Source organism: Gracilinanus agilis, chromosome 1 (assembly GCF_016433145.1).
Source record: "Gracilinanus agilis isolate LMUSP501 chromosome 1, AgileGrace, whole genome shotgun sequence".
Classification (NCBI taxonomy): domain Eukaryota; kingdom Metazoa; phylum Chordata; class Mammalia; order Didelphimorphia; family Didelphidae; genus Gracilinanus; species Gracilinanus agilis.
In genome coordinates, this window is record NC_058130.1 from 4,131,765 (window position 1) to 4,147,246 (window position 15,482).

The window sequence follows — 15,482 nt, forward strand, 5'->3', positions numbered from 1 at the left end:
GAGAGAGAGAGAGAGAAAGAGAGAGAGAGAATGAGAGAGAGAGAGAGAGAAAGGGAGAGAGAGAGAGAGAGAGAGAGAGAGAGAGAGAGAGAGAGAGAGAGAAAGAGAGCTAGAGACTGGAGTTGTGACTTTTATCACTTCGGAGAACTCCCAGGTGAGGAAACTCCTAGCAATGCAGGTTGGCATTTCTGTACCTGACGATCTTAAAGAGTAGCTCAAGCCCTAAGAGGTCCAAGTGACTGTCAAGATGAGATTAACTCTCCCCTGCCCATTTTAGATTTAATCACCAGAAGTGTATACACCCCACTTATCTTTAAGTATGGGCAGGTCTGTGACCCACGTGTGCAATAGTGGGTGACAAATCAGAATCGACTGACGGCCCCCTAGGCAGTCCTAAGCAAAACTTTAGCTGTAATTGGTCCACGTAAAGTGGAAGGAAGGCACAGGAAGTGATGAAAGAAAGGGTCTTTAAAAGTGGCAAGAACTTCCTGTGAGGAGGTCTTTTGCCTTCAATGTGACCCTGGAGGAGCTCTGGCTGAGGAGCTTAGACTGCTTTTCTATTTTCCCTTAGAACTACCACGTGGGTGAGTGAAAAAGGCCGACTCCTTTTCCTGGCTTGTTCTGGAGGTACTAGCCTCTGGAGAGGCCCCTTGTCTTGGAGGAGGCCTCGTGGCTAAAACTCTTCCTTTGAGCCCCTTTGCTGGGGCCTCTTAAGTCCTGCCTGGTTCGGACGGGCCGGAGTAAATATCTACTCTCTCTGATTTTCTTACTTTCACTTTCTCCTTTTATGGTAGTAAATAAACTACCATAAAAAGTTATTTGGAACTGAGTAATAATTTCTTGGCGACCACACTCTTATCAATTTAGTCCAATCCTTTAATATTTTAACCTTTACATGGCTATGACTGCTCTCATGCAGCATCTCATTGGATGAACATATTACCAATTATTTACAACTCCATCCCCAAGACTCAGGAGTCATCAGGACATAGATGCTCTAGAGAATATGGCTTCCCACCTTACAGGCTCTGATAGTCTGCACCTAAAACAGGTTCCAGTAGGCTTCTAGTGAGCCTCTTTGCTGCTAATCTTCATTCTCTTCAGTCTCCTTCAGCCCAGTCACTAGTGTAATCTTCTCAAAGCTCACATCTGACCATTAGGTTCTGTTACTCCCCTGAGAAAGAATCTTGAGTGGTCCATGGTGACTACGGGATCAGATGGGAATTCCTTCATTTGGGGATGAAAGAGAACCCTTCCCACTCTGGCCTGAGCTTCCCTGGCCAGAGATTCACCATTTGAGCCCTCTTTACTGTTCACATTCCAGCTAAGCTGGCCCCATCTTCATGTCTTTGCTAACCATCATGTCTGGAGGGCTCGCCCCTTGCCTCTATGTTTAAAAATCTGTAGCTTCCATCAAGGTGTGGATGCCACTTCCTACTTCATAGAATAAGAATTACGTGGCAGGACGCAGACTGACCAAGCTCTGCTGACTTTGCTGATGGCCTTCTAGACCCTTGCCTGAAGGGCCTGCTCTCATGCACAAGGAACGATGAAGCTGGAGTTTGGCTTCATCGTTCTATGACTAGCTTGGCAAAACTCCCGTGGGATAACGGGGGATGGGGTGACCATCAAAGAGACAGCACCCTGGCATCACTTCTCTCCTGCCAAATGGGCACTGGACTAATCTGGATGCTCCGTGCAGTGGCTGACTGCAACAGAAGCCTATTTCACTAGTCTCCAGGGTCTGGGAATTAGAGCCCACCTACCACTGGGTGGTAGCCATCTGGATGGAGACCCCAGTGACAGCTCTGGTGCACAGGGGTGAGCTTTTGTGTGGACACCCGAGAAGGCATCATTGGGTGAGGGCTTCCCCGAAGGCAGGGATCACCCAGACAGTATCAGAAGGGAAGAGAAGGCCACTAAGGGTGGCTACGATCAGCTTTGACAGCGTGAGCCAAAACAAAAATTAGAGAGAGCTCTCAGCTCAGTTTTCATGGCAGTATTCTACGTAACCACACACACACACACACACACACACACACACACACACGGAAACAATGTCAGCCTCCAAAAATAGAGGGCTGATGATTAAATATATTAACGCAGTGGAACCTTACAATGCAGTTAAGATGGACATTTACCAGGCATGCAAAGCACTATGGAAAGGCCTTTTCTGAAATCATTCCAAGAGTAAAAAGCAGACCCAGAGACTCAAGGACACACTGTGACCATTTAAGAGGTGAATGAGAATGAATGGATAAAAAGGAATCTGGAAGGGGCTGCAGAGAAGCTAAAATGAATGAGTTTAAATGTAAATAACTCTTATCTTTCTAGGATGATGGATTATATCTGTTCTGCATTAATATTCTGTTTTTGAAGTACACCAGCTACTTGCTCTCCCTCACGAATGTCACTCTATTGCTTACTTCCGTATTTTTGCAGAGGCGCCCCCCCCCCCCGTCCCCAGGATGGAATAGTCTCCCCCTCCCTCTTGGAATCGTTACCTTCCTTCAGAGCCATAAAGCCCGGCCTGCTTGGCATCGAGGTACTACTTTGAAGTCCTGGGAAGTTTCAGCCTTCCTTGTCTCTCGTCTCTCCCTCTCGTAGGAGCCTCCTAACTGATCTCCTGGCTGGAATCTCTCTTTTCTGCGATCCACCCAGGAGCAGGTGATTGCCAAGCTGCCTCCTAGGGCACTGGTCTGACCTGCTCGGGAGCTCAGTGGCTCCCTAGTGCCTCTCTAGGTCTCTAGTCTGAAAAGCCTTACAGAAGGCACAACCCCGAGGCACCAGACCCTGCCCCACTGCGGTGTCTTCACCTCGCGCTGTGCCGAGTAGCCTACGGTAGCATTTTAACCTCCTCGCAGGCATTTCCTCTGGAAATCTCAGTCTGGGCTAGGAAAGTCTGTCGGGAGTCTCCAAATGGAGGATTCAGAGACCCCTTAAAGCCAACGTGCCCCAAATGGAACTCGTTCTCTTCCTCCCCTCTTCCCGGCTTGTCGCTTGCCGTTGAGGAACCACCTAACAACACAGCGAAAGACAACAAAAGCCATTGCTGGCAAGGACGTGGAGAAATAGGCTCAGTCCCTCAGCACGAGCATATTTCTGAAGTGCAATCTGGCAGCGTGTAAGAAGTTACAAACACAATCGGCTCCTTTCAGCAAGTCATTACATTGACGAACGACACCCTGAAAGCATGATCAAAAGCAAGCCAAGAGCTATCCGTTTAAGGACTTTCGAAGCAGAGTCATGAACCAAAGAAAACTGGAACAACTGGACTGGCCAGCAAGCGGGGAATGGCAAAATCGGTTCTGCATAACTACAGGCTCACAGGAGAGCAGAATGTCCTCTAGATCAAATGCTGGGGGGCTGTCTAATGTTTTATGCAGAGAGAGGGGCGGAAAGGTCGGAGAAGACACTGGCACTCTCTGTGGCCCTCAGATACGGAGGATGGGAAACTGAGGGAGTCTGAGGGTTAGACCCCCCCACCGCCCCCGAGCCAGGACGGAGCAGATTGACAGCAATCCAGATTCAACTGACCTAAGCTGCTGCTCCATGGTCTCTCCTTCTCAAAGCTCTGCAGGGTTTCTAGAACAGCTCTTGGCAAGGGAAAATGGAAGGAGGACGTGGGACCAAGGACGCGTGACTGCCCAGCCTGGAGCCAAGGACATTTCTCTGTCCTGGCTGAGGCTGCTGGGGGCCCGTCCCTAGAACCAAGGGCTCTAAAGCGAGCCTGGGGCCGAGTTTCTCCAGAATAACCCTGGGACTACGTCCATGATCTAGTTATGAAGAAGTCAGTGGCCTGATTTCTCTGACTTTTGGTGCTATGGTCATTCTTTCAGACAGTCTTTGGGAAGGAGGATGAAGGCGGAGGAGTGATCTGGAGCTATGACCCCCCCTCCCCATAGCTGACCCCTGTGCTCTTGCTCAGAAAGGATGGTTAAAGCACCCTACTGTGTCCTGGAGAGCAGAAGAGTGGATAGAATGCTGGGCCTAGAGTCAGGAAGACCTGAATTAGAATCCAGCCACGGGCACTTACTATCTGGGTGACCCTGGGCCAGTCACTTGACCCTGTTTGCCTCAGTGTCCTTATCTGTAAAAAGCCCTGGAAAAAGAAAATCATTTCAGTAACTTTGCCAAGAACGTCCCAAATGGGGTCCCAAAGAGTTGGACACAACTGAAATGACTCAATAACAAAACAAAACTGTCCTAGAAGCTTTCAGGGGTTAGATAGTGGGGCTCCATCTTGTATTCTCAATCCTGGCCTTCTCTGGTGTCTTTGCTCCAATATGATTAAGACCAGGAATGACAAAGAGGACACGCTCCCAGGCCGAGGCAGGGTGGCTGCCTGGAATCAAACGACTGATGTGATGGTTTCATATTTAAGTCGCAGCTTATTCTCCCAATATCCCCCTGGGAAGCCATCTCACGAATGTATTTGCTAACGGCAATTCTGGGAGAGAAAGTGAAAGCCCATAAGACTGAGTTCAAACCCTATCTCAGACCCTTCCCAGATGACTGAGTAAATTGCTTTACCTTTTCCAGCCTCGGTTTTCTCATCTGTAAAATGGAGACGATACTATCACCCACTGCCCAGGACTGTTGTGAACACCCAAGGAGATAATATTTGTAAAGTGCTTTGCAAATATAACAATGCCATTATTATTGCTGTCATTACTGTTTTAGGCTATATGCCTATGGTTTCGATGGGCTGGAGAATATCCGGGGGCAGAATTCCTCCTACCAGTGCCCATCCTCACAGCTCTGCAATTTATAGTCCTAGAGAGCTGCCAAGGGCTCCCAGAACTAAAGCAACTTGCCCAGAGTCTACGGCAAGGCTCGAGCCCACATCTGAGTGATTCCGAATCGTCCTGCTCTCTCTCCTACCCAGAGGCTCGCACCACCATTCTTACGATTATTGGTGGATACGAAGTCCTTGCCAACTGGAACAGACGGATTTTCACTGTTCTCCTGGTAGAGACCGAAGAGAATTCCCTTCGTTCGGGATTACAGACCTGGGGCTCAGCCTGCTGTCCCCTGTGCAGCCTTGGGCAAAGTCGTGACCCCTCTGGGTCTCAGTTTCCTCCTCAAGAAAGTGAAGGATGACCCCCTTCTGGCGCCAAGTTCACGGTCGCACATAGACCACGTCCAGGGCTCTCCCAGCACTCAGTTTTCTACTAGCAACATCAGGTAGGATTTCCCAATAGCCAAACGAGAAAGAGCTCACAGAATGCATCTCTGAGAAGGAAGTCTGGTTGTAAGGCCAGCCCTGGGCTTGCCTCCATACGTCCAGCCCCTGCCCTGCCCTCAGGAGGCTGCCATTCGAACGTGGCACTAATCCCCCCCCCCCCACACACACACACATTCTTCTTCCCTTTGCCACCTGTGGTGGGGAGCTCAGAGATAAGGCTGATATCATGCACTAGTCCAAGCTTGCCAGTAAGGGCTTTCTGCCCCGCCTGCCCTTCTTCCTTTAGACCTCCGTGCCTGGGGACAGACCAGGAAATGATCCACGTCAGACGGGAAGACGGGAGCCTGAGAATTCTGTTAGCCAATCGGTAACTGCCTGACAACGGCCTTTAGCTTGGAATCGCCCAAACAACATTCTCTACCACGAGAAGGGTCAACTGGCCGAACCAACTCGAATTTTACAGATACGTCCCTGGTCCATCCTTGGGCCCAGAAACGGTTCTTTCGGGGACGGGAGAGCCCCGGAACCTGGGGGTCAAAGGCAATCGACAGTTGCCAACCCAGGCCTGTGGCTTCCTCACTGTCTGAGTCAAAGACAAAAGAACGGCTGCTTCCTAGACTCATCTGCAAGCTCCTTGACTCCCAGCCTGGCTCGAGAATGCCAGGGGCCTCGTGTCACGCCCAAGCAAGGCTTTGCTCGAGACGGGGGCTTCGGGCTGCTTGGCTAAGCTGCCATAATAAGAAAAAAGGGCGAGGAGAAACTTGGAGACCCGAGTCATGACGGCTTCATCTGGGGAGTCGTCGTCAGCATCCTTCCTGCTTTGAGAAAGGTTAAAGTCTTCTCTGTCTCGCTACTAGATGGTGGGAGAAAAAGGGCGGAAGGAGGTGGGGCTGCCATTCCAACCAATTACTGGCAGAGGCTGGTGCCCCCATCGGGGGAGTGTTTAGTAACTCAAATTGTTGTGTTGAACTCAAATTCAATTAGGAGCTACAATTGCCACTTAGTCCTCTTAGGGGCTGGGATTGCCTGGAATTCGAATCAGAGCAAGCCGGGGGCGCAGCTCTACTAGACCTCTGACCTCTGTCTTGAGGGCCGAGGACTCTGGCCGGGACGGCCGCTCGCCCCGATCCCGTGGCGCCCACGAGAAGAATTCCGCCCCCTTCATCCCGCCCAACGGCAGCACCGGGGAGGTTCCTGGGAATGCCTACTTCCAGGCTCTCCTGCTGGGCCCCAAGCTCATCCCCCCAGTAGCAAGCACCGGCAGCTCCCTGCCTTCCTGCCGCCTCTTGCCGCCTCTCTCCTTGCTCGGGCCAAACGACGGCGATTCTTTTAACCTTTTCCTTACAGGTTCCGCTCAGCAGACTAGAAAGGGCAAGAAGGGGCAGCCTGCAGCCTGCAGCCTGCAGGGAGGGTCCGAATCATTGTACGTGGGGACCCCCACAGGGGTCTGGCTGAGCCACAAGTGAGCACGCCCTTCTGGGCAGCCTTCCCGGGCTCCGACTCCCGAGGAACCGAGGCACGCCGCCCCTCCGCTAGCCGTGTGGAACAAAGAACACGGGAGCCGGCCGCTCCAGCGTGCAGAACGAAAAGCCGAGCTCAGGAAGGGTTCCGGCGGCAGCCTCTCGCGAGGCTGGGAACGAGGGTCCCACACGGCCACACTCCGCACCCACGTCCAGAGCCCCGAGCCCTCTCGGCCCCGAGGATGCCCTCCGCCGGCTCTGTGCTCCGCTGACCACCGGCCAGCCAAGTTTGGGCCACGAGCGGCGCCTGCCCTGCCTTCATTGTTGCTTTCACAGCCCGCTGGATCGTTTCCCCTCTTACTGCTCCGAGGCGGCGAGCATTCCCTCTCGACTGGCAGGATTAACCCCCAGGATGCCGAGCAGCGGCGCCCAGAACACCCTTCTCGCTCCCCCCGGGCCGAGCCCCCAGCCCAACTTTGCTCACCCTGCTTTCCCGGGGCTCAAAGGGACGGAGTCCCGTTCGGGCTCTCCCGCCAAGGAGGGAAGAACAGGCTCGAGCCCGTGGGTGCTCGCTCGCTGTGGGGGGACTGAATTGGAAAGCCCCCAGCCATCTCCGAGAGGAGGAAGGAAGGGAGAGAAGGGGGGGCGGGGGCGGCCGCGGAGAGCCGAGCAAGGGCTGGCCACGAGCGGCTCCCTCGGTCCTGCGGGGGGCTCGGAGCCAGGGCTGGGCAGATCATTGTGATGACCTGCTCTTGCACAATGCACACACTGGCGGCTGCACAGCGCGGCAGCTCCTGGTCCCGAGCCCAGAGGATTTATTCTGGGCTCGGGCAGGGCATCCCATTGTCTCTCTTCATAAAGGGGGGGGCTGGCTCGCCCGGGGAGCGGACCCAGACCCCCTTCCACACACTAATCCCCATCAGGCTCCCCGGCAGCCCGTGCACCAGAGGGCCAGGAATAGCTCCCCATCCCCCAGGGAAGCCTGCCAGGCAGCCCCCGAATGGCGGCGCCGACCCAGCCGGGGACACGCTCCCCCCTCGTGCCCCGAGCCTCGGGGAGCAGAAGGCGGACAAAGGCTACGACCTGGCCGGTGACCCGTCAGCCCGAGCCGTACTCACCGAGGTCCTGGAGGGCCATCGTTCCGGCGCTGGCCGCCGTCGTCGTCGGGTGGCCGCCTGGGCGGCAGCTAACGCCGTGCCGGCCGAGCGCAGGGTCCCCGGGGAAGCTCTTCAAGGAAAGCCGTTTTCCAGCGAGCCATGTGAGCGGAGCTCCGCCGCACACCTTGGCAGGGCAGGCAGCTCGGGGCCAGGAGAATAATAAGCATGGATGGGGCTTTGCTTATGTTGATAGTGCGAGAGCCCAAGGGTGCTCCGATTGGCAGGAGCCAAGGACAGAGCAGCCAATCCCAGGGAGCCTCCATTCCAGGGAAACTCCTGCCCGTTTATTTAGCATCTTTGGAGAGGAGCTTTTCGAGGAAGATCTTTCTGCTTCGAGCCTCCCAGCCAACAAAGCATCCTTTAGGGCGGCCTGGGGGGCCCCCGCGTCCTGCAGCCCTTCCAGCCGCCCCTCCCCACCCTTCCGACGAGGCACCTTTTTCCCGTTCGGAGAAGGGGAGGAAAAGCCGCAGAGGAGAGAGCCTGCTGATAGGCTGGAGAAGGAGTTCAAATTCATCGCTTCCACCTTGCTGGGGAAGAGGAGGGGAGGGCAGCCGGCTCGGGCATTACGGATTCGGTCGCCATGGAAACCGACGGGATGCAGCGAGCTGGATTTGTGTAGAACAGCTGCTGCCAGACTCCTAATCAACCGCAATCTCGGGCCTGGCTGCCTCCCTCCCTCCCTCCCGCCCCCTCTGCTGCTGGGATTCGATTGTGAGTTTGTTTTCGCCTCATTCCGTGCCATCGGGCCAGGCTGCTGCCCTGCTTCTCCCGGACACGCAGCGCATCCACCTCTTGGGCACCAACGGGAAGGCTCGCCCGCCATGGCACCCACCCGGCAGTGTGGCACGACACGCACACGCACACGCACACACACGCAGCCCCGTCCTGTCTTGGCTAACCTGCGGCACGGCTGCAGGGTGCCTTCAGACCTGAGCATGCACACAGGCAGCATTCCGGGGGGATCCGGCTCTGCCGAAGCCCCTGCAGACCCCATCACGCCCTCCGCAGGCCTCCCAGACACCAAGGGAAGCCGAGTGCCCTTCACTGGCTTCCGGCCGTCTCCCCCCTCTCTCCTCCCCTCCCCAGGGCGCTGGGGGGCAGGCTGGGGGGCTGCTGCTGAATGGGTGCCAGCCTCTCCTCACCAACAGCCACAGGACGCCCTTTGGGCTGGCAGGGCAGGCGAGGTACCTCATGTTGCGGGGTCCCCGAGATGCTCCCCCCACTGTACAGATGAGGAAAATGAGGCCCAGAGAAGGGAGTGGCCGTGTTCATGGTCATACAGTTGGCAAATGGCAGACGGGAGACCCCAATCCTCGTTTTCCTGATTCCCAGGCCTGGGTGCCTCTCGGGGCTCCCTCTGCCTTGGCCCTCTATCGCCTGGCAGACCTCGGCACTGGCGGGAGCGACGAAGCTCCTTCGCCACCAAAGGCTGCCATCTTGCTCTGAGTCAGAGATTCGGTAGGAATCTCCCTCCATCCCCACAACGGAGGCTCTCAGTGGGCATCGCCGAGTGCCACACACAGCACGAGACCCTCTTCTGTAAGAGGCTCAGCAGGGTGATGGGAACGGGCACAGCCACCAGGAAGGGACGCGCCATCCTTGGCCCTGCTTTGGGGCACCTCCCATTGGCACGAAGGTTACCCCAACACTGACTCTGCTCCCTTCTGCCTTCTCCGGGCCACCCTCAGGGGCCAAGAAGAGCAAATCCCCGAAAACACTTTCCATCCCTCTCCAGGCTCAGCCTCTGTCCCCGAGTCCTTCGGCCACTTGCCCGACGGCCTGAACTTGTGCCCAGGAGGGGCAGAAGGTCCTTGCAGGAAGGAAGTGCAGGCCGCCGGGGCGGGCTTTCCACGGGAGCTTGCTCAGGAGACGAGCCTCGGACAGTGAAGGGGGAGGGAGAGAGGGCAGTGCCGTGGAGGGGGAAGAGGAGCCTGGCAAGGGCAGATGGAGAGCGGCTCCGAGCTGGTGCCCATCGTCCAGGGGAGAGGGAGGGCCGGAAGGGAGCCCATGGGCTCTGTGCACGTCCAGCAGACAGGAGGCAGCTGCGACTGACTGAATGTGGGAGGGGAGGGAGGGAGAAACCAAAGCGAACTGCAGCTCCGAGTCTGAGTAACTGGGGGGCTTCTCAGAAAGAGCGAGGCAGGAGCAAGTCGGGGCTCGGGAGGGGAAACGATGAGCTCCATTTGGGGACTCGTCAGTGGGAGGCGGGGAAGTCGCCAGGAAGGAAGCTGGAAAGGTGGGAAAGTGGAGGCAGAGCTCTGGGCCTCGAGGTGAAGGCTGAAGCCGCGGGGGTGGACGAGGCCAGTGAGGGACGCAGGAAAGAGAGAGGAGCCGCCAGCCGGGGACGGGGCCTTGGACGGCGATGACCGGGAGTGCGCGAGGATGGATGAACGAGGGACGGTTCAGCACCGAGATAGAGAAGCCGGACGGGGAAGGGGCGGGGAGGCTCCCCGCACACGCTTGTGATCCCATGCTGCCAAGAGAGCAAAGAGGAGGAGGCCGGCACAAGGGCTTGGGCCGGACACCACGGGTGGCCTGAGAGAGCGGAGCCGTGGCCCGGAAACGACTTTGAGGAAGCGTGTTGCCAGAGGGACGACGGAAGAGCCGGACTCGGCGAGGAGCCGTTAGACATGGGGGCGCCGGCTCAGAAGACCCTGCGTTGGGATCATGGCTCGGCTACTTTCCAGCAGGTGTCCTTGGGCTTTGGGCTCAGCTTCATCCTCTCACCAACGGGTGGATGACCCCTAAAGTCCCTTCTGGCTCTCTGACAGATCTTGGCAGGCGGCCGCCTTCCTTGGCTGTTATAACGCAGGGAAGCTTAATCTTAAGCATAGGCGAACCTTTGCAAAGGAACTTGGGCCTGGGAACCTCTTGGGAAGCCGGGATCTGCTTGAGGACAGGAACCAAGGAGAGGGCAAGGGCGGGAGAACCAAACTTCGGGGGTGCCCATGTCCAGGCCCACAGCCACCGAGGAGGCGCTCGCTCCGTTCAGGGCACTTTCTCTCACAGGGAACCTCTGGGCCTCCCCAGGGCCACTTCTTGGGAGGGGCTGGTCGGCGAGAGCTGACGGGGAGGGAGGCTCGTGGGCGATGGGGGTAAGCGGAGCACGTCAGGAGGCTGAGACAGAGGGAACAGCACAAGAGACTGAAGATGAATGAGGAGGAGGGGATGATGGATGGAGACAAGAGGTGGAGGGTGGGGGAGAGGCAAAGGCAAGGAGAAGGAGAGGGCTGCCTCTCTTGAGTCAGGAGCACAGCACAAAGGAGAGAGCGAAGAAGTGGGAGACGGTGAGGTAAAGGGCAGAAAAGCTGGCGGAGGAAGACAAAAAGAAGGAATAACCTTCCCATCACGGTGCCCGGCCCTGCGGCCTGTCCTCAGTGGGGAGCTCAGGCTGCGAGGTCAGGTCAATAAACGGCACTAATGTCAGGGGAGGGAGGTTCTGGGAAATTTCCCAGGATGCCTTGAAGTTTTATTCTTTAGACTTTCATCTATTTAATCTAGCAATTGACAACTTAATTGAGCAATTTAACAATTCAGAGGATGCTGCCCGAGTGTCTCCCCTGTGCCAGGCACTCAGGAGAGGAAGACCACAGCCCTGAGGGGCAGCCACAAGCGGCGTCCTGGGTCCAGAAGACTCCGGAGCAAGTGCTAAAAGCCATACGAACGGGGAGAGACTGTTTGCTTGTTCACTGGAGGAGTGGGATCGAGCATGAAGGAGGAAGTGACAGCTAAGGGGAGCCTAAAGGAAGAGGAGGAGGATTTCAAAAGGTAGACGAGGGAGGAAACGGGGTCCGAGGACGAGCAATGGGCTGCAGGCACGTGGCTGTTTGGTCCTGGGGACAGCAGGAAGGCCCTCGTGCCAGGGTGCAGGATGAGCAAAGGGAGGCTGACTCCCCAGTGGAGGCTTTAAGTGTGAGGCCAATCTGTCCCAGAGGCCACGGGGAGAATCCGAAGGCCACAGAGAAAGCGTGACGCAGGGCCAGAGCTCTATCTCAGGGTCACTGGGGCAGCTGGAGGGTGGGTAGAAGCAACACCTAGTGGGCTAAAGCCAAGTCTAGATCCCCAGTGTTCAACTAGTCAATCAATGAACAGCCTAGTGTATGTCAGATGCCGGAGGTACGAAACAAAAGCAAAATGTTCTCTGCCTTCGAGAAGCTGGTGCTGCACCGACGGGGAGGGCCGGTCATGGCTGGGGGCCTGGGCAGGGACGAGTAGAGGGGCACCATGGACCCAAGGGGGGACAAGCCTGGCCCACGTCCCTCGGGTTCCAAACCTGGCTCACAGCTAAGGTGGTGGCAGGCAGACAAATTCAGGTTTGGCTAATGGAATTTGAGGGGATCTTGCTGGTGACGATGCCCGAGGCCCGGACCGCAAGCCAGTGGCGAGAGATGGACAGGAAGTCTGCGGAGCTCCCCGGCAAAGGGGTGACAAGTGAAGCCCCAAGAGAGGTCTGGGCGAGGGCTCTCTCCTGTTCTGTCTCTGGTCTCTAACAAGGGCCAAGGAGCAGGCTCTAAGCCCACAACAGCCTGGAGCCCACGTCGTGCCCGCAGATGATGGTCACCTATTGACGACTGGGGACCAACGTCCAATCAGGCCAAAACCGGGCACGAAGATGCCAAACTGCAAAGCTCAAACATGGCTCCTCGCGCCGAACGTCCTCGGTTCCCGAGCCGATGGCCCCCCGCTCTTACGTGGAGCAGAAAAGGCAACGCTTAGCTTCTCCTTCACGAGCTCCCAGGATCGGGCAGTGCCCGGCTCGGGGCCGGCCGCAGCTTCCAGACATCTCCTCAGCCCGAGCAGCTGTCATTCCCGCTCGCTTCTGCAGAACGTCTCCCCAGGGTGGCCCGCAGCGTCCTTTAGGCCTCTCCACGCTCTGTCTAGCCGTCCCGGGCTCGGATGCCCGTCTCTCGTGCACCGCCTCCTGCTGCTCTTCCTGAGAATCAGCTCATGCCTGGAGTTCCAGATCAAATGGAGCTTCCTGCCCCACTGCCCACGCCAGGATGCCCATCAGTATTCCGTGTGCGTGTAAATATTTATCGGATTGGATTAAGCGCGCGGAGCTCCCTTTCTTTTTCTGGAGAAATCAGGTTTCTCGGGCTCTCTCTGGGAAGAGAACCAATTTCAGACACGCCTAGAGGGCTCGAGCACCATTTCTCCATCTCTCAGGCCCATGAATCACTGTGACGGGGCAGCAGGCACGTGGGTAATCGGTGTTACCTGGTCCCGTGTTCTGCCAGAGCTGGGACGATGGCAGAACAGGGCGAGCCCACATCACGTGGAGGGACCAGGAGGGTCGGGTCCAAAGGGGCAGCCAGAGCCATGGATAGGAGGTTCGGATCGTCTACTAATGAGGGAATTAAATCAATCGATACAAATGTATTAAGAACCGACAAGTGTCAGCATTCTGCTAGCTCTGGGGCTCCGAAGAGGGAAAAGAAACAGCCTCAGGGCTGTCTGTCCTGCCTGTCCCGTTTGTCCTCAGGGCTTCCGGTCCCCTGGCAGGGGGCTCTACTGCCTGCAGAGTCTGCGGGGCCAGAAAGACAGAGCGTTCTCTAGCAATGTAAAATATAAACACATCTGTGTGCAGATACGCCCCTTTGTCTGTCTCTCCATCCATCCATCCCTCCATCCGTCTGTGTGTGTGTAAAAGAGGATGGCGGGGGTCACGAGTCTCGACGTGCTACCAGCGTGTGGTTATTTCCCGTTCACAACCTTCTCAGATGGAATGAAAGCTCGATCATGCCCCAGCCTCTGAGGGCCTTTAAAAGGCTAAGCTGCAGGGGGAAGCCAGGTAGCTCAGTGGATAGAGAGCCAGGCCTGAAGATGGGAGGTTCTGGGTTCAAGACTGGCCTCAGACACTTCCCTTCCCTAACCCTCGGCACTTTTCACACTTCAAACCAATACACAGAATTGCTTCTAAGATGGATGATAAGGCTCAAAAAAGAAGGCTAAGTGGCTGGTTCTGCAGAGTTCAGGCTGGGGATCTAGCTGGAGAGGAAGAACCTGGACCCTGAGAGAAAATGCTCTCTTTAGGGTGAGAGGGGCGGGATGGCAGGGGTTCGGTGGGTTTCCCTTCTGCCTCTTTCCCATCCTCAATAGCCAAGTTCATTTGAAAGGGGGCTACTGGGAAAAGAGGGGGCCGGCCTTAAACCCCAGAGGGACGCCCACTCTTGCCAAGCGTGGTTACGGAGAGATGCTCCAACGAGGGAAGATGCAGCTTCTGGGTTTAAGCAATGCCCAAGAGCCACGGGGCCGACGTTCCACTCAAGAGGGAGCTGATCCAGGCAACAGAGTAAAACTGCGGCGGACACAGATCCTGCCCCCAGGGACGGGGCTGGGAAGGACCCCACGAGAAGAGAAACGATGACGCCCTTCGGCACTCAAACCGAGAGTTCCCTACACGGGCCCGGCTCTCCATTCCAAGAGATGCTGTCTGTCTCCAGAAGAGCGTCCCCCGGGACGGTGGACGGGGGCTTTGTTTTGCAGCCAATGTCCTTTGTGATGGGAGTAAATGCCTTTTAAAGACAGTGCTGTCTCCTGGCATGACATGAGACTCAGGAACTACGGTTTGGGCAGGGAGGACTGGTAGGCGAGCCTCTGAGGCCTGAGGGAGCAGCCATCCTCCGGGGCCTCGGACCAGGAGCATGAAAGGAAGTTGGAGCGGTGTGAGAGGAGAGAGAACTCCCCTTCTCTCCTCCAGCAGCTCATTCCTTTTGCCTACGGAGGCCGCCGCTCGGGCTTTTAACTGTCCTCAGAGGAGCGTCGGTTCTCCGCTCTTTCCGGGCCCAGGCTCCTCTAATTACAACAGCGAAGACTGTTCATGCCTTATAAAAGGATCGCCGGGTCGTGTCTGCCCATTAACATCTCATTATCGCTGTTATTTACTCTTAGATTTCTGTAACTACATCAATGACAACCACCGCCAAACACAAGGTAACTCGGAGCAGAGGCATCCTGGGTCAGGAAAAGCTGCACGGAAGAGGCACTTTGGGGGGAGATCTGAAGGAAATGGGATTGCGAAGAGATCCAAGTGAGCACGGAGAGCCTCCTAGGCCCAGGGGACAGCCAGCCTGCGCAAAGGAAGAGAGGAAGAAGAGAGGAGAATCCTGGGTGGGAGGAGCGGCTGGCTATTGAGCTGGGAGGTAGCTGCAAAGAGAACTGAAGGGCTGAACTACTGGGAGCAGCTGATTCCCCACCACAGAGCTCAGTGGCCAGCCTACCGAGGGGGTCCTAGGAGGTGTCTGAAGTGCAGGACACGAATTCCTTATTCCTGCTCTTCATCCAGATTTATTATCAGCCGACTGAAGGTAATTTCTTACAAATGCCTTTTCTCTGCTCTCAGTGGCAGGGAGCCATGAAACGGGAGCCGCGGCTCCCTGACAAGCGCTGGGGAGAAGCTGCGCCCATCTTTCCCAACTGGCAGGTGAAATGGCCCCTCACTCACCAGTGACTTAACTCATGCAAAAATTAAATGTCTGATTGAATTGCACTGTTCAGTATCTTTATCAGACAGGGACGCGCCTGCTAGTAATGTTGGAGTAATTCCTAAACCAACTGTCTAAATACAAGCAAGCCACCAACTTGTTAGGCCGCGGATTCAAATGAAGAGAAAAGCAGGAGAAAATAAGGGAAAAAAGCCTCTCAAAGAAAACAATTCCAATTAGATGTATTTAAAGA

General features: G+C 56.1%; 1 protein-coding gene across 1 annotated transcript in view; it reads right to left on the reverse strand.

Moving 5' to 3' along the window:
* The window catches only part of ELMO1 (engulfment and cell motility 1), a 227,036-nt gene that overhangs the window by 60,393 nt on the left and 151,161 nt on the right, over positions 1-15,482 (reverse strand). The window lies entirely within an intron of this gene.